A 26,287-nucleotide genomic window follows, 5' to 3' on the forward strand; every position below is an offset into this window, starting at 1 on the left:
ACACTTCGTTGGGTTAGAAACTGGCTGGATGGCCAGGCCCAGAGAACTGTGGTGAATGGAGTCAAATCCAGTTGGAGGCCGGTCACTAGTGGAGTCCCCCACGGCTCGGTACTGGGACCAGTCCTCTTTAACATCTTCATTGATTATCTGGACGAGGGGATCGAGTGCACCCTCAGCAAGTTTGCAGACGACACCAAGTTAGGTGCGTGTGTCGATCTGCTCTAGGGTAGGAAGGCTCTGCAGGAGGATCTGGATAGGCTGGACCGATGGGCCGAGGCCAACGGTATGAAGTTCAACAAGGCCAAGTGCTGGGTCCTGCACCTGAGGCACAACAACCCCAAACAGCGCTACAGGCTGGGAGATGTGTGGTTGGAAAGCTGCCTGTCAGAGAAGGACCTGGGAGTAGTGGTTGACAGTCGGCTGAATAGGAGCCAGCAGTGTGCTCAGGCGGCCAAGAAGGCCAGCAGCATCCTGGCTTGCATAAGAAACAGCATGGCCAGCAGGGCTAGGGAAGTGATTGTCCCCCTGTACTCAGCTCTGGTGAGGCCGCACCTCGAGTACTGCGTTCAATTTTGGGCCCCTTGCTACAAGAAGGACATGGAGGTGCTTGAGCGAGTCCAGAGAAGGGCTACGAAGCTGGTGAAGGGTCTGGAGAACAAGTCTTATAAGGAGCAGCTGAGGGAGATGGGACTGTTTAGCCTGGAGAAGAGGAGGCTCAGGGGCGACCTTATTGCACTCTACAGGTACCTGAAAGGAGACTGTAGCTAGGTGGTGGTTGGTCTATTCTCCCACATGCCTGGTGACAGGACGAGGGGGAATGGGCGAAATTTGCACCAGGGGAGGTTTAGGTTGGATATTAGGAAGAACTTCTTTACTGAAAGGGTTGTTAGTCACTGGAATAGGCTGCCCAGGGAAGTGGTTGAGTCACCATCCCTGGAGGTCTTTAAAAGACATTTAGATGTAGAGCTTAGGGATATGGTTTAGTGGAAGATTTGTTAGTGTTAGGTCAGAGGTTGGACTCAGTGATCTTGGAGGTCTCTTCTAACCTAGACTATTCTGTGATTCTGTGATACCTTGAAATGCTGAACAATAGGCACTTTAGGGTCTTTCCAGTTCAACATTGAAAATTCCAGCCAAATTAACAAGGTATCTTCATATAACAACCTCTGAACTCTCTTTACATTATTTCCATAATTTAAAACTGAATGAGAAGGAGATGTTAGGAAAATTTTGAAACTGAATGATTTGAATACTCAAAGGGATATAGGAGAACAAAACTTTAATTTCAATTGTTAGTTTTAGTTATGTTTGAGCTTTGGATGTCTGTTTCCACAAAATATTACATTCTTTTAGAATAAATGTTGTTTTTTCTATCCCATATCTTGGTAGTTACAAGAATATGCATATACAGGTTTGTGCTAAAATACTGTAAGCCCTTTTGTTGATGATACAACTTTAATTGGAACCCTCAGATTTTAGGAAACATGCTTAATTGCCTATTATGTTTAGATATTATGGGTTACATTTAGCCCTATTTAATACAAATGCAGTATATTGTCATTCATTATAAAGTTTATTATGCTGTTTTGATAAAATCTTGTGATGCACTATTAATTGCTCTACAGAATTATATTTCTTTATAGTGTCTTGACACATATGATTATTCAGGATACTTGAAATAAAATATTAGTACAAAAAATATTTAACTTCTGAGAAAATATATTAACTATGTAAGAGTAGAAGGTAATCCTGTTTGTGGTAGCAACACTCCAAACTGAAAGGATGCATTAATTTCTTTCAAAAATGTATGGAAGCATATTTAATATACATGTTAATCAATTTTTTATAAGGAATTTATTTTTTTGTTGTTCAGAAAAATAAAATGTGATAATTAGAGATAGTCAGATGTTTTTCTTAATCACTGTCTGTCTGCAGTGATTAACTGTCAGGTTGAGTGAGCAAGTCTGAGAATGTGGCAGAGTTCTGCTGAGTAGGAAGAAATTTTCATCATTTTAAAATCACATATTCCAGAACTCACAGAGCATACTGTGCTTGCTTTATCCTTCTCTGTATGGTACTATAACCAGCTTCTTTGAAATTGGAAAGTATAAGACTGCAGACCCATAAGGATTATAGAGTATACATAATTAGCTCTTCATTCTACACAGATACCTAAGACAGATTTTGAGTCTTTAACACTAAGTGACTAAAATGGCAGTAGTAGGCATACAAAAAGAGAAATTGCATTTGCCAATAAAGGCCATTACCAGGGTTATTTTAACTTCAACAGCCATAGGAGGCCACTTAAAGATATTAAGAGGAATCAGATATCACCTTCAAACAGCTTACATATATGTGGGAAAAACCTTAGGACAGCCATTACAGAAAGAGATATTCTTAGGAAGCAAAGGAAGTTGGATCAGAGTGAGATTTGCAAAATAAATGTATTAAACATTGGCTCTTTTTCCTACTGAGGGTATATACGCATCAGTAAAGCTTAGAACTATATCTTCAGAACTCCAGTCACATTCTTGAAAACTTTTTGAATTCATGTAAATTAACAATTATCTGGCATAGGTTTTCCCAGTAGAGAATGGCCTTGATATGACCATTCTGTTGCATTATGTAGTTGTAAACCATGAAGACTGACAACATAATGAAATAGTGTTAGACTCAGGGGTCACTTCATAGGTGCTGATCTATGTTTTCAGGGGCTTTTTCATCATAGTTTTAGCTATCTTTTCATAATGAGGAATTTGCTAAATTGGGGGAATTGCCAGCAAGATGACATAGTGCACAAACATTAATTATTTTAAATCATTTTGAACATGGGTCTAATTTTGGCAGACATAGTAGATGAACTAATAGATCAGCCCTTAGAAATTGAGAATCTCACTAATTGGAAGAAGGTGCTTTATTTTTCTGTATAAGAATTTGGAGTGCAAAAGTACTGATTCAAGTGGACTCAACATCAGCTTGGATGGACCTGGTTATGTCACAAAAATTTTAAGGTGCTAGTAAAAGTTATGTACCCTTTGTGAACACAGACCCAGATCCCAATGTCTGTCTTTAAAATCCATTGTGTATGAAGGTTCTGCTGGAAACAGATGCCTCATCCTTAACAGAACTGAGCAATTCCAACTATCACAGACACAGCCTCACACACAATCCAGAGACTGGGCTCTCTCCACTTTTATTACCTGGCAGGCTTGTTACAGTTAACAGTAACAGAGTACATTGAAGGACTGGACTAAAAATAAAATAAAATAAAATAAAATAAAAATAAAATAAAATAAATAACAGCTATAGTATTCTTTCAGGTTCTGACCAGAGACAAAAAAAGAATTGTTTTTGTTTTGTTTTGTTTTGTTTTGTGTTCATATGAGGTATGAGCTCAGCCTACTGGGAACTTATATGTTTTACTTCTCAGAAGTATTCTAAATCATCAAAATATAGGTTGTTGTGGTGTTACTTTCTACAGTATATATTTAAGCTGCCACATTGTACAGATGAAGAGATGATTACACAGTCACTTTTTTGGTCAGAGAGAAAGATGTTTCTTGTCCTTCCTGTCATGACTATTATGAATTTCATTCATTAACGAAACACGAAGTAAAAGAAAAGAGTGACTTCTGATTTGACATTTAAAGAAAGAAAAGATAAGCTACAGAGGACAGATCTCTACAGCTCTCTACATTCAGCTTACTGTTAATGTGAGAACAATCTTTCTTTTCCTGAATGTTGCAAATGGAAGATGGCTTATACTAGGCATCTAGTATAAGCTGCCATTTTCCCTTTCAGGAAGCAGAAATATAAACATTTTCTGTCAGCACCACTTTCCTCAAGTTTTGTCTTTGATTTGGAGTAAGCCATTTTGTGAAAATATAGTAAATTGTACCACCTTCAACCATTAGAGGGTCTCTGCTTTTGCATCTTTTTTTTTTTTTTTTTTTTTTTTTTTTTTCTGAAAGAGCAGAGCAGACACTAGGCAATTTTTATAATTTTGAAGAGAAGTTTTTGAAGAGAGGTTTTTGAAGAGAAGGCTCTGATACCTGACGTAAAGCAGGCTCTGACAGAATTCAGACTTTTTTGAAAGATACACTGAAGTATCAACAGTGGAGAACTTTTGTCATAGTTATTTTGGAATTAGACTGAAAATCTTTCTTTAACTTTTTATCCCCTCAGAAGCTACATTAAAAAATGAACAAACACAAACAAACAAAGAGTTAAAGCCCTGCTGGGTAAATCTATGGTCTTGACTTCTGAGCTCTCTGAAATTTGTGCATGGGGAGAATCATCCCAGTCTTTGCTTTTCTTGTTTTACTTTAGAATATTATATCTGTTTTGGAAACAGTACTTAGAGCAAAAAGATTATCTGCCTGCTTTAGGTATAAGGTAGTTATCTGCTTGTTAGGGCTAAAGCAGGAATTGCATTTTTAAATTGTCTAACACAAGCATTTCTACAATGCTTGATTTCTCAAGGATTGTAACAGCTATGTAAGCAATTCTGTTGTTTTCTGCTCAGTGCATAACTTCCTGAGCTACTAGAAATTCATTTTCTCAGAGATATTGCAAATACCTTTGTCCAGCATATTCCACTTGAAATGTAGTTATATAATGATTTGATATCCTTGTGATAATGAACTTTTTCTCACATTTCCCCATCGGCTAACTTAGTCTATTTTTGGCATATTTTGATTCCTATTGCTAAATTAGGAGACAACTATCATTTCCATTATCAGATCAGCATTCAGTCCCTTCTCTCTAATAGTATTTGGAAAGTGTAGTTTGGCACAATCTGCAAAATTAAAAACAAAAAAACAAACAATAAAACTAAATATTTTTTCATAAAATACTTTTTTTTTTTTTTTCCCTAATAATTATAGCATGGCAGTTTATTTATTAATTATGATCAATGTTTAATACTACAAAGCAATTATTCTCTGAAGAAAACTATCTGAATTTCCTACAGCTAGCTCCATGACCAGAAAAAAAATAATACCATGTTTTGAATCATTCCAGATTTAAAGAAAGTATGTAAGGAGATTTCTGTTTTATCTGTTGAGAATTGGTATTTAAATTCCATCATAACAACTCCAATATAGACATCTACATCTATAGATATTCTACATCTGTATGTGATGAACCCACTGAATTAACCAGGCTATTTTTTTGTTTGTTTGTTTGTTTGTTTTGCATGTTTTTTGTTAAGGGTCAGAAGAACAGAGGGAAAATGTTGTTCCACTGCCAGACACCTTGTAATTTAAGACTGTACAGGCTACATTTAGTCATTAAAATTGTCCTCATTGTGTTAGGCCTTAAGCACCAAATATTCAAGGGTGAAGAAAACAGATGTATGCTTCCCAATTGCACTAAGCAAAAGGTTCCCAATTGCACTCAGCTTCCAGCAGAAATATGCTTTCTGGTACAGAGAGTGCTGTTCTCCAGTGGCTCTGTGTTACATCCCTTGCATAACTATCATATACATCATGTTAAAAGAAGCAGGTAACTGAACATGATGCAGGATGAGACCACGAATACCAGGTCTGTCACTGACTGCTTTCATGACCATAGACAAGTCAATTAACTTTTCTGGATCCCCCATCTGTAAAAATTTCATATCTCACCACAGTGTTGTGAGAACACATTTACTTCATATAATACGGTTTCCCACCATGTCTCTTTTCCCAAAATCTATGGAGTATCCTCTTGCTTTTCCTGTTTTATCTCTCAGAGATACATCAGCAGCAGCACCTTTATCATCAGCATTTCTGTCTAGGTGGTCTGTTCAATAAGGTTGAAAGTGTAACCATCACTGTTATTTGTCAGGAAAGACTTGGCTGTGTTATACCTAACTCATTAGCAGTCTGAGTGTCCTCAGTGACAGTACAGATAGTTTTTGCTGATTATTCACAAAGTGATATGCCATGCAACCCACAAATTACAGTGCTATAACTGATATCATGTAATTTATAAATTAGTTTATTATATACTTTAATACATAAGAAAGGAAACAAATAGAACTACTGGATCTTAAAACACTTTAAAGTATTTTGCTTGAAAACTTTTACAGTGCAAGTTAGCTGTCACATTTCTGAGTAGATTCAGTACCAATATTATAATGATGTTCATCGTATGCATAACTGTACATCCTGCTTCCTACCACCTTATGGAAGTTGATTGCCTGGGCTCAGACCAACTTAGAAGCAGCACAGCTAGTGGCCTTGGAAAAGAGTGCTAGAAAAAGCCTGAGCAAAGAAAGCCTTTCCTTTCCCTGGTACATCTCATTGGGCTGAAGCTCTTGCCTTTGGTCCATGTCACTCCCCTTCCCTGGTTGAGCTGCCTGCTTTTGCTGCTCCTTGTCAAACTGTAGAGCTATTTAAGTAGTAGCAGCATGTTCGAGCCATTGTCCACCAATACCACCTGTACTGGGTCTGGCTGGGATGTTAACTTTCCCTGCAGCAGCCCATACAGTGATGTGCTCTGCACTTGTAGCTAGAACAGCACTGGTATCACACCAGTGTTGTGTCTGCTGCTGAGAAGTGCTGGCACAGCATCAGGACTCTCTCTAACCATCCTAGGGGGCGGGCAAAAAAGTGAGAAAGAAATATCAGCAGGGCAGCTGACCTAAACCAACCAAAGGGATATTCCATACCATATGATGTCACACTCAGCAATAAAAGGGGGAAAAAGGAAGAAGAGGGTGGGCTATTGTTGCAAAAAATGTCTGTCCTCCTCCCGAACACCGGCTACGTGCGTTGAGGCCCTGCTTCAAGGACGTGGTCAAGCATCGCTCATTTGTGGGAAGTAGAGAGTAATTTCTTTTCTCTGCACTTCCACATAGCTTTTACTTGTTTTTTTTTTGTTATTCCCTTTCCCCCTCCCTTTTCCCCTTTCCCTTTTTCCCCTTTAGTTGAATTGTTTAATTAATAATAATATTTCCTTAATATATATATTTTTTCTCTTTAATTAAATTATCCTTATCTCAACCCATGACTTGTTCTTTCCTTTACTTCTTCCCTTCCTCATCTGAGGAGGGGGAGTGAGAGAGCGGTTGTGGTGTTCAGCTGCCTAGCATGGTAAAACCACCACACCAACTCGGACAGGATGTAGCAAACCAAGAAGGTGGCTGTTGCCTCTGCACATCAGAAAAAGGGCTGACATCTGTGGAACTTAACAGACCAGTATTTCGGTGTCTTCTTCTGTGCAGCTGTGGTCTAAGCTGGACTAATGGATTTTGGGGTAGTGGAACTGTGGATTATATAGTGCAAGACTTGTCTTCATAATCTAGAAGCAGTTTATGCACAGAAAATACTTTACTGAATAAAGTTATGATCTAACACAGAAATGTTGTCACACAGGTATCATCCTTTAATGTGCTGCAAGAGTCAATGTGGCCTTCGTATATATTGGCACAGATGTTAGCTTGTTTCCTTCCTCAAATTCTCTATCAAGTAGCACAGAAGGGACTGAAAAGTCACCTTTGCTTATGTAAAAATGTCAATAGCCTTTATGCTAGCCATCTTGTTGTTACCTCACTAAATTTACTGCTTCATTCCTCCCTGTTCTTGAGAGATGTTGCTGTTACCACCTTACATCTCATATACAAAAACCTGGGACATGTATCTTTTATAGTCTTCCTATGTGGACTGTGGCCTTTGTGAAATATAATAGATTATAATTTGAAAAGAAAATCTGTTTTCATAAAAATATATTTAATATTTACTTGTAGTTGTCTTTTTATTATGCAAAACAAACAAACAAACAAAAAAACACCAGTCATTTAAATCAGTTCTAAAAATATTCTGACTGGAAAAAAAGATTCTGAAATTACTGCATTAGAGGAGTAGTTTTTAAAATATTATTCTCATTGATATTCTCTTGCATTCTTTAAATAAAAATTTGGCATAGAGCTAAAAGGTTGGTAAAAGGTAAAATTGTTCCTACAGATTCAGAGGGCTTTATGAACCCTTCCCTGGAATGTCCTGAAACCTTAAAAAAAAAGATATGTTGTTTATTGGAAGTTCAGTATTACTAAGGCTTTAAGATTGGTGAGTAATTACAGAATATTTATAACAGACAACATATTGCTGTGGAGAGATTTGCATTACATTCCATTAAAATTAACAACTCACGTACAGTAAGTTCGACTGCACTGTTAGTAAGACATCAGTTCCAAAATACAAGCGTGTTTTTAACCATTCAATCATTTTTATGGGCTAGAATTAACTTGTGCCGTTACATAACCACGTGGTGGCACTGTTGATTAAATTTGGATTCAGAAAACGTTGTCATTCCAGAGCTTTGTATTAAGGTTGCTGTATCTGTGTGTGAATATACTTGCTACCACTTATGTGGGGATAAGGAGAGGCCTGAGTGCAGAGCTAGATGCTGGTGGTTACTTCAGAAACAGGTTCACTGATATAGAAACTTGTGATAAAGTAAATGCAGTCCAGACCGATTTAGCAATCCATAACACAGCTCCATATGAAGTGCATAGTGTGATGTTGTCACTGATTATTTTGTCTTCCCCTGCTCCCTCCCTCCTCCTTCCTCCCTCCCCCCGCCCTTAGAAATAATTCTAATAACAAATAATATTGCTTGCTATATTCTCTCTGTTCAAAGTATATGATCATTTAATTTTGAATGGAGATCAACAAAATACCCTGGACAGAGAAGTATGTTCATCATCTAACATGAAAGGAATATAATTTAGTCCAATGGGAGAAATACTTTAGGTACTTTATCCATTTAGGCATTTATGCTTAGGCATTTTTTCCTCTTAGTATTTCTCCATTTAAATTACTATTTAGATTTGGCATGTGTCTGGCTTATGTTTAAACCTATCTATTTCAGGAAGACTACAAAGAAACCTAAAGCACCCAGAAGACATTCACAATTTGCTAAATAATGATTGAGTCTCTGAGCCTCTGAGTACATATGTGCCTTAGGAGGGATCAGCAATGCAGCCATCTGGCTGATGGTAGGTACCAGCTTGAAGTCTCTATGGGTTTGCATGACTTGTGTCTATTCTTTGTAGTAATAAAAGGTGATATCAGAATCAGTTTGCATAGTCTGACTCCTTTCAGTATATTGGTTTGATGTATATTTGTAAGATAGAACATGGAAGAACTCTCATAAAGCAGTCAAAGGAGTCAAAGCTAGAAATTTATGTGCAAACACAGCATGATATGACATTACCAATGGCCTGCTATGCCTGCAGCCAGAAATCTTTGTCTTGGATCACTAAAATCTAAAATCCTCATGTCCATTTTTCTTCTGCCAGATCAAATGCCTCTGAGACATTTAGTGTATTGCTGCAGACAATTCTTTTACTTTTTATTATTATTATTATTATGATTATTATGATGAGGCTGTTGTGATTCTCTCTCCAGGTATGAATTTCTGTTTCCAAATATGTGCTATTCCTTATAAGTTCTGTGCACCAGGAAAAACAAACAGAATCTGTCAGGCTTGGAGAGCCGTTTCCCTTGCCTTGCTTTGCATTCCCTTCCTTCCCAATGCTTATAAAGTCAAATTCAAATTAATTTCAAATTAATTAGATTTCTATTTAAACTGCTGCATTGTTGCTTTGTTAATTTTTTAATTGTCTAGCCAGTATTCCATGAAAAGACAATGTTGAAAGAAGCACCAACAAAAATGACTTGTAGTAAACAATACGTAGTATCTGCAGCGCAATATAGCAAAAGGGGGGTAAAGAAAGAAGGAGATGAGACCAGATGTTCTCTGATTTGCATTGTTACATAAACTACATACTGAAATAGGAGAGTGATCTTTTTGAATGTCTGTGATAACCTGTGTGTCTGTGCTCATTGCTGAGAAGTAGAAGATGAGCAGAGTAAATGAAACTCTGAGAGCATCAATAGAAGGATGGCAAGATGGTTTATGAAGAAAAATAAAAAGTAAAATATGACTATTTAGCTTAGACTGAGCTGACAAGAAAGAGAAAAGTTAAACTGTGTAAATTAACCATTTATCCTTAAGGGAGAATGTCAGTAAGTATTTGAAATGTATGGACATTTGAAAACAACAATAGATTTACAATAAATAAATAAATAAAATCACTCATTACAGCATAGTCCCTTCAAATTACGAACACAATTCCTGTCATCCTCCCTAGTATGTCGATACCCTGGGAAATGTGATGCTTAATAAACACCAGTTTGGGAAACAGCAAAAACTTGTTTTTAATTCTTCTTGACAAGAAACAAGTTGATAACAGAAACTGAGCCATCTGAGCTGAGTCTCAAAAAATACCCCAAAGTCTCTGTCAAAATTTATATATACTTTCCTTTTCTCACAAACATATTCCTCCCGTACATGGTACCTTTCTGTGTAGTGTCATTCCTGTAGTTCTTCCCCTCATCCAAATATTCATAGGATTTATATGTGTGGTTATTTTGAAGATCTTTCCCTTTCCATGTTTTTCTTTATAAAATGCTACTCTGGTTTAAATGGGTCTCAACTTTGCTTTTCTATTTTCTACTTAAATTCCTAGTGTCTTGAAAGTGACAGGAATGTTAACAGATACAGAAAGTTTTTGTTGTTGTTAGTCATTAGTATTAAATGAACACATTTCTATTTAAGACTATCCATTTTGCATTGTAGGCAGCATTTGAGACCTTAAGAAGAAACTGACGGTGTAGGAAAAGTAAACATGGAAGCATTCTCAGAAGCAGTCAGCTCACATATGGTATCTCTCTACTGTCTTTCACAGTCTGACATCAAAAACAGTTGCAATTCAACATTTCCACTTCAATTTTAAGTAGCCTTTGAGAATGTGTGCACCTTGTGCACTTCTTCTTTCATAACAGCAATCAATTAGGAAAAACCGGTGTTGAGAAAAAAAAGTTCAGAAACAGAACAGGTGAATTATCAATGCCCATTTCCTTGTAAGTGGAAATTGATTGCGTCAGATACATTCAGTTAAACATAACAGATTATTTTTCCAGTGCCATAGAAGAATGCAAACAAATAAGCTCACACAACTTCATTGGCAAATATGGTGATTAAAACATGTTTGTATATTGGTGATGAAAGGTAAAAGAATAATCTACATCTCCAGTAAAATGGGTGATGTGAGCTATTAATTAAGTTATATTCATTTACACTATTAGACATAAAGGAAATAGATCGATTTATGACAGCTGGCTAAGTGCCAGGACAAAGTCACACAATCATTTTTGTCACTACTCATTCAGTGTCAGGACCCGGAGGGCATTTTCAGCCCGTGCCCCACTGAAGCCACAGTAGGGCTGGGCTCTAGCTTCCCATAGCCTGCTCAGACATGGCCCTTGTCCTGCTGCGCCCACCCATGGACCCACAGCCTGGCACAGTCTTAACCATGCCCTGGCACCTGGGGCTGGGGCTGGGGCTGGGGCTGGGGCTGGCCTGGTGCCCCCAGCTACCCTGTTGCTGGCTGGGGTGGTGGGATGGGACCTGGCTGCAGGCCCTACCCATCTGCCCTGGGGAGCCCCGAGTGCATGGGGAACAGTCATCCCTTATTGCTCCCTGACAGAAATAATCGATTTAAAAAATATATATCAATACAGGATTTTTTTTTTTTTTTAACAATATAGAAAGAAGTTTTGTATGGAATATACATAATTTTTTAACTTTTTTTTTTTTTTTTCAGTCTTTATATCTCTGCAAGTTAGTCCCCATGCTGTTTTCATCTGTATTTGAGAGTACAGTGACCAAGATGTTTTGAATCCTGCTTCTGATACTGCATAATATCTTTAATATTCCTGAAGGACAAAGATTTTAAATCAGAAATGATTGTTTTGTTGTTGCTGTCTTGCTTTAAATCAAAAAACAAACCTTTAAACCAAAACCTACAGTTTTGTGGTTTAACTCTGGCAGGCAGATCAGCCCCACGAAAACACTCGCTCACTCCCGTCAGTGCAATCTGGGAGAGAATCTGAAATTAAAAAGTGAGAAAACTTCTTGGGTTGAGATAAAGACAGTTTACAAGATAAAGCAAAGCAAAATAAGGAATTCATTAACTACTTTCCATTATCAGGCAGATAATTAGTAATGTGCAATGCTTGGTTGTTTAGAGAAGACCTTGATATTGTGTAAGCACTGTTCAGCAATAGCTAAAACATTGGTATGTTATCAACACAGGTTTGGCCACCAATCTAAAACAGAGCACCATATGAGCTGTTATGAAGAAAATTAAGTCCACCCCAGCCAAAGCCAGTACATATAGTTATTAATAAAACTGAGCTTTCTATCAGTCCTAGAAAAAATATTATACTTAATTTCCATTCCAGTTTCAATGTGTTGTACAATACACAAGGTTATTTTATTGAAATCCAGGGAAGGCATATTCCTTGTTGAAATAAAACAAAACAAAACTCCTCAGAACTATATAACCATTAGTAATCTAAGAAATCGGGGAAGAAAGAAAACTGGCAGCTGCTCAGTTTGGTGTGACTATGATGTATAAATAACCCAAATTTTATAACAGGAGTTTTTTAAAGTGTTCAAGAGGACAAAATCGGACTAATAGGGAATAACTTTTAAGTGACAGTACAAAACAGTTTATGTATTTTAATGTTTGTACAGATCACACAAACAAATTAGTTTGCAAAACACATCCACACATTTACAGTATAAGGGGTTAACTTGCAGAACATTCTGTATACCCTTGGCTTCCACAAAATTGCAATGCATAGAAAGTGTTTGACATCAGTTAATTGTGTCCTCAAAGTACAAGTTAAGCAGGTTGAATATTGACACCCATACTAAGTAGAATTTTATAAATAAATAAATAAAAATAAAATAGATCACAGTAAAGGAAACAGGTAGAAGTTCTAGTTTGTATTAATCAACTTATTCCAACTGTAAGGACTTATCTTTGTAACGCTGTAAAAGTATGCAGAAAGAGAAATGAACAATTCTGACAGGGTGATAAAGCTGAAATATAGATTTGACTTAGTAAGTCATAATCAAATACATGACAGTTTCTGTAAAATCCTCCAGTATGTCAAATCAATTAAAAAAAAAAAAAATGACATAAGGTACAAATTAGCAACCAAAAACTGGAAATGTATTTACTACCCAATGCATGAAGCCTTACAGAAACCTAGGGGAAGCTCTTGGAAGGTTCTTTCACTAATTGGCAGTTTATTCCAGCAGTTTTGTGTCTCCTGGACTTTGTTTATTTGATCAAGACAAGTTATTTTGTGGATGCAATCAATATTCATAAAGATAGCCTTATTCTCTTGCATACTTTGTCGTTAAGCCCTAGTCTCTATTGATTAAATATATATATAGCTACTATCTTCCACTGTTCTTAGCTGTGGCAGAGCTAGATTTTAATGAAAGAAGCAATATTATAATTGTTTATAATACTTATAGCTTCTGGAAATATGCTGGAAGGAGAAAATAGTTGTAAAAAACTGGCAAGTTTTTCTCACTAAATAATCCTGTGGATGATCCTCAGTCAATTGATGGTGTAGTTATTTTTCTCTGCTTGCTTATTAGCTAATTTGCCATGGGACTCACTTCTATCTTACGTTTTCCACTGGAATAATGTCAGAAGAGTCTGGTCATTTTCTTCTTCTTGAGCCCCTAAGTTTTATCATGTTATATCATTTGCTGATAACTTTTTGTTTAATCTGTTGAAGGGGACAGGAAAAGGAAACAATGTATGTTCATATTCTAATATCACTGGATTTGTAGCCAGTTTTTACTGAGCGGTTTATGTCCCTCATCAAGGTGCAGCTCTTGAATTTTCAGTAAAAGTAAAGCTTTTGTTTGTTTGTCCATTCGTTCATTAGCTTGTTCATTCATTCATTTATCTTGGCCTCCTTTCTATGCTATAGTTACTTTATTTTATGGAAGTCTCGTCTACATTACAAATCTGAGTTTCTACTTCGCTCTTTTGTTACATCATAGCATTCGTGATACTAAACATCTAGCTCAAAGATCCAAAATGACATTAATGGAATCCTAAAGATACCATATATCTCATACAAAAACTAGGTTGGGCAGAAATGACCATGAACCAAAAGCAGCAAATGGACACAGATTGTCGAGATTAGCATATAGCATTTACTCTTAGTGATTCTCTTTGTGTTTGTATTTGTAGTACCAGTAATCAGTACAGGAATTTCTCTGAATTTATGTTTGCCACGAAGTGGTTACTTTCAATATATTCTTCAAGATGCCTTTTAGTGGCAGGGTTTTGGTTTTGCATTTCAAATAGCTGGCAGTATATTCATCTCCTAGGAAACTTTATGAAATTTGTTTTCCCAATATATAGACAAACCTTTCTGTTTTTAATAGAAGGACTATAGATTCAGAACCTGCTCCTCTGAGAATGATTACCGTGAGATCACTTTTCAGTACCCTTCATGAAACAAAAGGAAAATAAGTAACATCACAATCTTTATTTTTTACAGGTTAATAGGTGCTTATACATCTGAGACTCTTTCCATTCCAAAGAACAACAAATGTCATCTTTGACTGATTGTTTTAGCAGCTATGCAAAAATCTAAATAAACCTGTCAAAGGGCAGATCTGCTTTCTCAGAAGTTATAGTTTTTAGGCAAGAATAAAAGCCTGAATGTGTTCTTTCAAGAAGCTCTTATTCACTACACACACCATTATTTTTCAGTAGGTAGAAAATACCAGTCTCCAAATCCAGTTAGTATTATGAAAGCTGCAGAGAAAGATCTCTGCAATAGTTGTGAAACAATAGCAAAAAATTATGCATTGAGCCTAGACAGTGGACATTTTCCTTTCTTTATAAATAAATCATTTTTACTCATAACATGGTTCTCTTACATTTAATTGAAACATCCTGTATTTCACCAAATAACCAATTATGCTGACAAGATAAATGTAAAATTGAAGTGTTTAAGTGTCCCACTGGGGACAGGGTTATATAAAGCTACCCACCCATCAAAACCCCCTTCTTTCCTTCAGGTAAACAAAACCTTCAATTTATATTAACTCTCTAAAATCTTTCCTATAAATTCTTAGTCTTGCAATCAAATAGCTTTATTTTTGAGAGTTTCAGTGATGATCCTTATCTATATAGGATTATGAAGAACATCTAATTTCTAATGCTAACATATTATTTTCTAAATGATCTTGTTCTGATTAATGTGGTACCTCTAAGTAAAAAGCTAATCAAGATTCAAGTGAATATATAGTCAAACCCAACAATTTTTTATTACATAGCAGTTAAAGTTGAAGTCATTTATTAATCCATTTATTTATCAGGTGTTCGTATTTTACAGAAATCATAAGGATAACTGTAGCTGTAACACTACTATGCTTATTGTCTCTATGACAATAACTTCATAAAAGCCTAATAAGCTTCCAGGTAATTCTGCCCTTTTGCCTTCTACACCTCAAGTTTGTTATTTGAAAATTCTGCACCTGAACAGCTATCATATGAATTACAAGTTCAGGACCTCTGAATACTCAGGAGGCTGCAGCCCATGGAGGAGGGGGGAGCAAGAGAGGTTGTGGTAGAGTTCAGCTGACAAGAAGGGTAAAACCATCACAATGTTCAACTAGGAAGCTGCATTCTCATAGTAAAATAAAAGTATCTTTTTTTTTTTTTCTTTCCTCATTTTTAAGCTCTTGTTGGAAAGTAGTTATTTACCCAGAATTCCTAATTAGACATTGTCTCCTAAATATTGTCCTTTCATAGTATATTAGTAAATAGATTATAAATGTGTTATTCGTTTAACATTTGGTTTTTATTTTATTTGGTTTTAAAGAAATGAAATATTCTTTCTATTCCTGGATCATTTATACAGATTATCTCACCAAGGTCTTGAAAGAACTTTAAAAAGTTATTACTATATATTGTTATACATACCAATTATGCAAGCTAATGTTATAATTGTGTATTTTCTTGCTGCTTTTTGGATTTATACAGTATTTTTTTAAGATATGTAAGTAATAAAATCTGAGAATGACCTTTGTGTGCATCATTATAAGGATATATTTCTCACCTTCTCATCTTTCTGTTGCAATTGCATTACATAGTATGTCAAAGCTTTGCAATCTTGTTCTTTCTTCTCTTTCCTCTAGGTGAAAAGTTTTGAATATTGTTCTCATTATGAAATACATTGCAAAAAGTCGATGTCTGATGTAAAACCCACATCCGACTTGCATTAAACATACTGCAAATATGGTTGGTTCTTTACTTTCTTTTAGAGCAATAACTAAACAATGAATTTCACTAAATTACAAATGTGACTTTTATAGGACTTAAATACAGAATAATTAGTTGGTCTTGCTCCATGACTAAGAGAATAATATAAAAATAATATTTTCCCTCAGTGATGTCAAAGGAATTATTCAATCAAGCTGAAGGTCTAGGGCTATTTTATCATGCTAACTGGTTCCTTTCTGTGAAGTTATTTATGCTGGAAAGCAGTAACAGTTAAATTACTTGATTAAATTTAAAATAGAGAAAATTTAGAAGGGAGATTAAAGTAGGTTAAAGTCCTAAAACTAGGATTTTCAGATGGTAAAGAAATGACTCTTTGGATTACTCTTGGTTCATTATCACCATCCTGTTGTGGTTTAACCCGGCTGTCAGCTAAACACCACACAGCCGTTCGCTCACCCTCCCCCCTCCCTCTCTGGGATGGGGGAGAGAAAGTGAAGCCTGTGAGTTGAGATAAAGACAGTTTATTATGATAGGAAATAATAATAATAATAATGTGTATGAAACAATTGATGCACAATGCAATTGCTCACCACCCGCTGACCAATGCCCAGCCCAACCCCGAGCAGCCGGCCCCCCACCCCGGCTAGCCACCCCTATATATTGTTTAGCATGACGTCAGATGGTATGGAATACCCCTTTGGCCAGTTTGGGTCAGCTGTCCTGGGTCTGTCCCCTCCCAGCTCTTGCTGCACCCCCAGCCAGCCAGACAACACGTAAAAGAGAAAAATGAATAAAAACTGTGGATACCAGAAATGGACTCAGGGTAATCGGAGTATAGAAGTTTTCCTAATGTCTATTAAAAGATCAGTTTCTTTTAACTGCAGTCCAGCTGCCTAAGACATACAAAAGGGCTGTCTGTTACCATCTGGCTTATCAGCTGTCTACACTCAGAGAGAAATATATATGTGTATATATATATATTTATCGTATTATATATATTTATCAAAATACATATTTATTGTATATTTCCCTTTTCTGTTTGCTGTGTCTGCTGTCCATGACCAAATTTTCTCCATTTCCTCCACTGAAAGACTTTTCCAGAATGTCTGGAAATCACAGGATTCTTCCTGCCTAAATGCACATATCTTTATGAGAGTAGGTTTAGGTGGGCATGCAAATGTTAGAGGTGTTCCAAGCTGTAGCTGAGAAATCTCAAGTAAATTGCACAGCCCTAAATAAGTTGGTTTAATGGTTAACAGTAAAATAATTTTAGTAGCCTGAACTTTCAGAAGCTTTAGCTTCCAGCATTTTATTTATTTTATTTTACTTTTCTCTGAAACATTAAAGGGCCCTCTAGTATCAGATATTTTTCTATTGCTACAGGCAGTTTTAGACTATGATCAAGTACTGTTGAATTTTGAAGGAGTTGAAACAGTTCAGCCCTTTATGTCTCCCTACATGAAGAGAGGTTTCTAAATCTTATATCATTTTGTTGTCTTTATATTCCATTTTTATTTTCCTTGCCTGTAAAAATAATAAAAAAAAGTTGAATATAATTTATATCATAGTCACAGAGATTATGTAACTTCCCATATCTAGCTAATATTTGCTTGTAAATCCACTTGTAGAGAGCCCATTTAGTGCTCGGCAGAGAAACTTCTCAATTCTAGTATGTATAGCCAAATATATAGCATGACTTCTCTCCGTCGTTATTGTACTGAGATTTTTTTTCTTCCTGGAATTATGTTCTTAAAAATCAAGTATTTAACCTAATTTCACAAGGGAAACATTTTGCATAAGTAATCACAATCATCAATATTTGCTATTCTAAAGTTTGATCTTAAGATAAAATGTATTCCTCAATGATAAGAGTAAAGATATTTGCTTAAAAAAAAGAAAACTTCAGTTTTTTTTCTAAATAGTTTATTGGACTCATATCTCACACCTTCAGACTAACTCTATTAGAAGTAAATGCAGGATCACACTTGGGAAAAAAAAAAAAAAAAAAAAAATCTCTACTTAAGTTATATTTTGAAATTTATTCTATTCAAAGTATACAGAAATAACAGCTAAGTATTTTGCACAAATCTAATACCTATAACAAGTGTTCTAAACAAATAAATGCTTTGAAAATAATAAAACATACTTTATTTTATAAAATATTTTACTTGCCTATTTTAAAAAGCTCTTTTCATTCTACAATATGCTCTAGGAATTGAATAATGATATACGTGCAGTTGTAGTCAATATTTCAGTGTCTCATTTAACACCTCTTTAAAATATTTTTGGTGCTTTTTCATTCATCTTTAACCCAAACCTATCTGCTATATTAATTACAAGTGTGCTTTGTTTTTAGGATGTATTTATTAAATTCCTTAATACTAATAGCACAATGGCTTTCCCCTCACTTAGCAGGCTAGCCTATTCCATCCAGTTAACAACACTGCTGTTGAAGCAACAGCCCGTGAAAGGTGGCTGAATGTAACTGAATGAGGTGGTGTGCTCCTCCTGACCTCCCCAGCTAAAAGCCCATTATGAAAAGTGCAAGGGCTAAACAGGTCTGACACATGAGTATCAACTTAAATAGTTCCAAAGGAAAACAGCTTTACACACATTTAAGTTTCATACCAATGGATGGTTTCAGTTCCTAAGTGAAACCAGAGTGGAGGCAGGGGATGAAGAGGTCATCTTGATCAAATGAGCACAGAGATGTAGGAAATGTATTAAGTACACTATAGGAATTTCACCACTGAAGTTGTGCTCTTTACAAAGCAGTTTTGCAATTAGATTACAAACTGACTTAGTCAGGACATAAAAGTTTTGTACCATGTGTTTCCTCCAGATTCATAAAAGGTTTGTTTTAAAAAAAATTGGGCAATGAATACTTGGCTTTTCCTTAACATCTGGAAAAACTTTAAAATGTTGATGGTGAAGAAACCAGATGGGAGAAAATTCAACATTGTATGAGATTTTCTTCACCTATCCAATTAGAAAGAGGGGGAAAAAAGTCATGATTAAATAGTAACCGTCCAAAGTTGTAGAATGCCTAACTACAGAACCAGTCAAAAACGTTTCAAAAAATAGGTAACTTCTGAAGTTGAAGAAAATGAGGAACTTTGTTGTTGTTGTTGTTGTTGTTTTGTTATTGTTTAAAGCACTCCTGTGAACCACTGTGACTTTGCATCATTAAAATATTGTCAAATGACAAAGATAAAACACCTGGCAAATTCTGTTAGTATCCAGAGATAGAGAAGTTAGGCATACACTTCTGTAGAAGACTTATCGTGATTCTGACATTTCCTGTTCAGGCTTTTTGTATGAGAACCTTTTTCAGAACCTCTGAACCATTTTCAGAGAACCTTCATTTTTCCCTGGGAACTGAATGGGAAAACAAATCTCGTTTGGTTCAGAACCACACTCTAAGACATCTAAAAACTACTAATGCAGAATCTGATACAAGTGAATTCTGTCTGTGTATGACAGAGTAGTTGTAGATCTGATTTCAATAACTGGTGCAATACTGTGTTTGAGCTAATGAGCACTCCTGAGAGAATGTAAGTAAAGATGCATTACATATATGTCCATAATGAAGTCTATTTTAGGGCAAATTAGCATTGTCAAAAGCCTAAGGAAATCTTGTCATCATTCTTCATGAATATGAGCAATCATTTTAATCACACTTTTCTCTACAACTTTGTTAACTCATGAATGAGTGGCAAAATAGATTTAGCTTTGTTATGTAGATGTAATTTTAAAACTAACTGAAGTATTACATTGATGCCCAGCCAAGTTTAACAGGGCAAGAATACACATAAAAAAAACAACAGTAATTCAACATTTTGGTCCTAGAACAAGTTTTGTCATTAGAACAACTTTCTTTAAGAATATGCCAAGCAGCATTTTAAAGAAAAAGTGAGGAAAACCTCTATGCTGACTCATGTTAACATTCAGGAAATCCAGATATTTTACAAGAAGAATGGGTAGAATTCAGAATTGGATGTAGACTTAAAAAAGCAAATGACTCAAAGTTGAACTTTAGATTATAGACATGAATTAGAGAGGGTGAAAAAAATCTGGAGAGTTGAAACAGCTGGAAAAACACTGGGAACTGATTTTTTTACATCTTACACTGCAGTTTTTGCTTGAATAAACATGTGTTTCAAAAAGTTGAACAAAGGTTGCGACATGAGGAAAGCAAACTCCAGTTTACAATCAGTAAGATTGTAAAGTAAAGATGTTTATTCAGCTCTGGGTGGCACGGGGGTAGTACATGTCCCTTACCTGTCTTATTTACTAAAATTCTTTTGGCTTCCTTTCACATGCCCATTAGCCTATCTTATCTACTAAAATTCTTTCAGCCTCCTCTCAGTTGTATATTTTCCCTCTTTACTCAAGTTTAAAAATCTTTCTTTTAAGATCAATAAACCAATACATTCAGGAAAAGTTTTTCCTCATGCAAACATAAAAATTAGTGTCTCTCATATCAGATGTGATTACTATAGTGTAAATTGTAACACTGCATTTGCAGCTGTGTCTCTGCAAACCTTACACTTCATTATATGCTACTTATTGTGTACAGTTGTGTGTAGGGATGTGTATTTTAAATATTTGGGTCAGGAGACTTTCCAGAAATCCAAGAGGAAGCAAACCTCATTTGTAGTTATCCATTACACTTTTTAGCTTCCTACACTAGCAATCTCTAAATGCCATGACACTTCTGAAGGGAAACTACAGACCAAAGGCAACAGACTGCAAGTTGGAAGACTATCTGCAGTATTCCTATCATGCAGTATATCTCCAGTGTAACCACATTTTATGGACACGGAGTCCAATGACAAGATCATTTACTTTAATTGAACTCCTGGGACCATGTTCAAGCACTCATTTTCAGACACTGCTTTCAAGTAAGTGACTGGGGGCATGAACCAACATCCTTATAACTTCTCAGAACTTCTCAGAGCTGCATAAGCATGAGCAAAGAGGCCTTTTTTTTTTTTTTTTTTTTTTTGTACCATAACATTGAGCGATGCCAGAAAATCTATACTTATTAGAAAAAGAATGACTAACTCCTTTGGAAAGACAGTAATCACAAGGGTCACCTGTGAATCTAAAGAGAACTACCCAGGTAAGTACAGTCATAGAAGAAATCACAAATTTACTTTATCTACCATTATGCTAGAATATCCTATTATTTGCCACTGAATTCCAGGAACATGGGATGTCTACTTGAACAGGGGTACGTGTATATGATCATACCTCGCCCTTTGCAAAGAATGTATATTTATAGTAACAGAGAATATTTTGGTGTTACAACTGTGGTGTGCTGCCAGGAATCATTCAGAAACACCTGAGTGCAGTAGTACTAGATTCCATGAAGCACAAGTTTAAGAAATTTGGTCCTATATGTGTTGTGGTTAGGGCAGTTATGTTCTTCACAGAGCTCTTGATGTTACTGAAAACAGTAAATATCATGACTTCCTTTACTTCAGATGTTCCACATCAGGCTATTAAAATTATCAACAACAAAGCCTTAAGCAACATCACAAATTCTTTCACAGATTAGAAATGCTTCACATTTTCTTATTGCTGTAATGACAACCCTTTGGAGAGTGTTTCTTTCTCTCCTAGCTTTTTTGAAACCTGCTTTGAACGTTAGCCTAAGCTGCCAGTAAAATATGGTAAAAAATTTTGTTACCTTTTAGATTCCCTGAAGGCACATTTTCTGAAACTAGGAACTTGTGAAAATGCTTCAGTATTGCAGGGTTTTTCAAGTCATTTCACATTTAGATATGAAATTCCTGGATGTCAGATCTTTACTTATGGCTTGTTAATAAGTTTTAATATTGAAAGTATGTTACCATTAAACAACATGGAATAAAAATATGAAAGGTTAGTATATTCTATAGTTTTCAAAAATAAAACTAACAAAAAGGATCCTTCCTACCATTTCAACATCCTGTTTTTAATCTCTTGGATCTTATGTATTACTTCAGAGAAGTCTCCTTTGCCTGTAATATGGGGGAAAAAACATATCACCAGAAAATAACACTTTTTACTTAACTTCTCTGTTAAAGAACATTTCTACATTTATCCTGTTAAAATACAGCTGACATCACATCCAACCTTGTTTCAAAAGCAGGCCTTTTCCCCTTTACTTTTTGACCAATGTTTCCATTGTACTTCTTAACTATTAAAGCCTTTTCATAAAATGATACTTGATGATATCTGAAGTTTAGAGTGTCTGTTGAGATTTGTGAAGAAAAGTCAGAAACAAAACCCAAATTTACCATATGGCTTTTGTGTAAAACTTAATTGTTAAAAATGATCTAAACAATGCAAATTAAGAAAGGTCCTCAAACTTCTTTAGACTTATGTCTTCTTGCTTATGATTCTTGCTTCTGATAACTGAAGTAAGTTTTCAGTTTTTAATTCTCCACTCCACAGAAAATAATATTATTAATCTAAATTTATTCCCAACTCAGTGTTTATTAGTAAAAGCTACATTTTTCAAAATGCTTTTAATTTAATAACTTTGTAGTTTATAAACAATAGCTTCAAGAACCCATTTACTTTTACAAATAATGAACAAGAGTTATTTATTTTTAATTATTTTTAGTTCTTCAGCAGAACTTTGGCTCACTTGTCTGGAAGGTGAACAAACAAGTTTAAGGATGTAAAGTCCTCAAAGCTCTGCATAAGCATCTTGGTGGTTTACTGGCTGAAATATATTATGCAAATACCCACTAATGGTATATACTTGCTACAAGTGAAGTCTTTATTTCTTTCCTGTTTTGAAATTAACTTTAAATATAACAATTGAATGACTACCCTTATTTCCTAGACTATCATTTTCCAGAGGGAAATAAATTCTAGGCATTACAGGACAATGAACTAACTGTAAATGATATTTATTTTTCTCCCCCCAGGGCTGTGTGCCCCACAGGGATGTCCTAGGGCTGTCAGCCCCTTCCTCTGGGGCACTTACAGAGCTGTAGCTCAGCCAGGCAGGACAATGTGCATTGGGTGCCAGGGAAACCCAGCTCAGCCCTGCATAGGCCCATTGCAGCCTGCCTGCCTACCCTGGGGCCTGGTACAGGCAGGGCTATACACAGCCTGTGGCCTTTGATGTCCACCAATGGCAAAAAGATGTATTTACCTAACTATAAAGTTTTAGTCTTGTGTTAAATAAAATGTGATAACAGGTCATGTAAGACTTTTTATTTAATAAATTGCACAGAATCTATGAGAAAGATTAAAATTCAGTATACAAGCACATAAAGGTGTATTTTCAGTAGATTCAGCACAATAATAATTTGAAACTAGAACTCACTGAGTAATGGTGCCATATGGAGGCAGTGGTGTTTAAGCATTTTTTGATACACAGCTTCTATTTAGCCACTGACTGAAACCTTGATAACACTTCTCCAATCATCTAGTTCCAGAACAGTTTCATTGATCTCCTCTGCCTCTCCTATCTCCCAGGAAAAATTTTCTTGTTGTGGACTGGACAGATGGTAAAAGTATTCATTTCATCATTGGTTGTGACACTCACAGAATGCTGTGTGAATATTTTACATAGTAACCTATTCAATATTTTACATAGTAACCTATTCAAAACAGTGAGATTAAACAGCAGAGAACAAAGTCACCTATTTGTCTTGGAACCCTCTGAACAGAGGGGAAATTTTGCCTTCCGTGTGCAAGGTTCATTGTGTTTATTTGCTATGAATTTATTATATATACATATACACAATACACCACAAACATACAGCTCCAAACAGCAAGGTCCTGGCAGGTGCTTCTTGGTCACAGAAATAGCTATGTTCTCCCATCAACAGCTAGTATTATAAGTTGAAAAAGCAAAAGCATACCAATATGATACTTCAGACAAACACATGAGATGTACAAAAGCTCACTTTCCGTTAGTCTAGCCACACCAGAATTTGCTACCTCCTCAGGTGTCAGAATGCTAACCCAGTTACATAGAGTAAGTTGGAACATGTTATCACTAAAAGCACTGAAAGTTGAATTGGACCTTTTTAACAGAAGTGAAATAGGAATGTCTATACCTGAAGGCTGAAAGGAGGGAAGGTAACTTTCAGCCAAAAGGTGCTACAGAGTAGCTGAGAAGAGCAGTCTTTTCAATGGATTCAGCTCTACCTGGAGAAAAAAAAAAAAAAAAAAAAAAAAATAAAAAAGACTGCAGCTGCTGTAATAAACGAAATCAGATAAATTGAGACTCAAGTCCTAATTCAAAGTATTAACCAAAAACCCAAACTTCTTCATTTTATACACTATATTAAAACACATTAATATATGTAGGTGTGATGGTTTTACTCGGGCGACCGAGCTCCACCACAACCGCTCTCTCACTCCTCCTCCTCAAAGACGAACAGGGAGAAAATACAATGAAAAGGGCTCAAGGGTTGAGATAAGGACAAGGAGATCGCGCAGTAATTATTGTGATGGGCAAAACAGACTCAGCATAGGAAGATAGTAAGATTTATTGCCTATTACTAACGAGCTAGAGAAGTGAGAAACAAAGGAAAGAAACCAAAAGCACCTTCCCCCCCATCCACCCTCTTCTACCTCCTCCCCCCGAGTGGCGCAGGGGAACGGGGGTGTGGGGGTTATGGTCAGTCTATAGCAATTCTTCGCCGCCGCTCCTTCTCAGTCACTCTTGTCCCCTGTGCTGTGGGGTCCCTCCCACGGGATGCAGTCCTTGCTGAACCGATCCAGCATGGGCTTCCCACAGGCAGCAGCTCTTCAAGAACTGCTCCAGATATGGGTCCGTACCATGGGGTCCATCCCTCGGGAGCACACTGCTCCAACCTGGGTCCCCCATAGGCAGGAGCTCCTGCCAGGTCACCTGCTCCTGCGTGGTCTCCTCTCCACGGGCTGCAGGTCTGGCCCGGAATCTGCTCCGGCAGGGGTCTTCCACAAGCTGCAGTCTCCGTCGGTGCAGGTCCACCTGCTCCACCGCGGTCTCCTCCATGGGCTGCAGCGTGGAACCCTGCTCCACCGTGGTACTCCATGGGCTGCAGGGGGACATCCTGCTTCACCATGGTCCTCACCACGAGCCACAGAGGACTTCTGCTCCGGCGCCTGGAGCACCTCTTCCCCTCCCTCTTCTCCCAACCTTGGCGCCTGCAAGGCTGTTCCTCACTCCTCTCACTCTCCCAGCTGCTGTGTGGCGCAGCGTTTTTTTTTTTTTTTTCCCTGTCTTAAATATGCTCTCACAGAGGCGCAAACAACATCACTTATTGGCTCAGCTCTGGTCAGCAGTGGGGTCCTTACCAAACATGGGGCAGCTTCTAGATCCTTCTCACAGAAGCCACCCCTATGGCCCCCTGCTACCAAAACCTTGCCACTACAGTAGGTTATAACATTTTTTTACAAACATTTTTTGTAAATGAATAATTTAAAAGCAAATTGTTCCTCTGGATTTTTTAAAGCAGTTTAGTACAAGGTAAGTTATATGCAATGGTTTAGATTCATTCTTTTTGCTGTTTGCTTCTGTTTCTTCTAATAGTGCTCCTAGTCAAAAACAAACAAAAAAATCAATTTGAGATGAGAAGCTTTTCTTCTTTATTAACATGGGAACATTTATGTTTTAATTTCTTTTCCACCATCAAAAGCTATTAAAGCTTCTACTGTACTTTATGCCAAAATAAAATAGTTATAGATTCAAACATTTAAATAATGTTTTCACGCAGTTAGAGATATGCTGAGCATTTCAAATCAAAAACAAGGCACAGGATATGAGTGGCTCTGTCAAGACCATTTGAAAACTGCCTTTATAAAAAAATAAAATAAAAATAAAAACCTGCCTTTATAAAAATCTGCCTTTATAAAAATCTGCCTTTATAAAAACAGGTTGGAAAACATCAAGAATAAAAAGCAATTACTTTAAGAAGCCAGTGAGAATTGGGTTTTGATGTCTGCTGCTGAAATCTCTAGCAGTTAATGAGTCACATCACTTTGCTCCAGTCACTTTGCTCTATTGACACAACACATGAAATATTAAATGGTCAATCAGAAAGTCTGAACATTTATTTTATGGGAAAAGGCTGTTTAAATGTCTGTACAAAAACAACAACAACAAAAAATATATGTTTTTAG

At 36.4% G+C, this 26,287-nt stretch overlaps 1 long non-coding RNA gene across 1 annotated transcript; it reads right to left on the reverse strand.

The window, feature by feature from the left end:
* Window positions 1–21,543: 21,543 nt before the first annotated feature.
* On the reverse strand, window positions 21,544–24,325 carry LOC118160605. Its single transcript, XR_004747596.1, has 3 exons — window positions 24,235–24,325; window positions 22,110–22,173; window positions 21,544–21,669 (listed from the first exon to the last, which is right to left on the reverse strand). It is a non-coding gene; the product is annotated as an uncharacterized LOC118160605 (long non-coding RNA).
* Window positions 24,326–26,287: the final 1,962 nt, after the last annotated feature.

Source organism: Oxyura jamaicensis, chromosome 1 (genome assembly GCF_011077185.1).
Source record: "Oxyura jamaicensis isolate SHBP4307 breed ruddy duck chromosome 1, BPBGC_Ojam_1.0, whole genome shotgun sequence".
NCBI lineage: Eukaryota > Metazoa > Chordata > Aves > Anseriformes > Anatidae > Oxyura > Oxyura jamaicensis.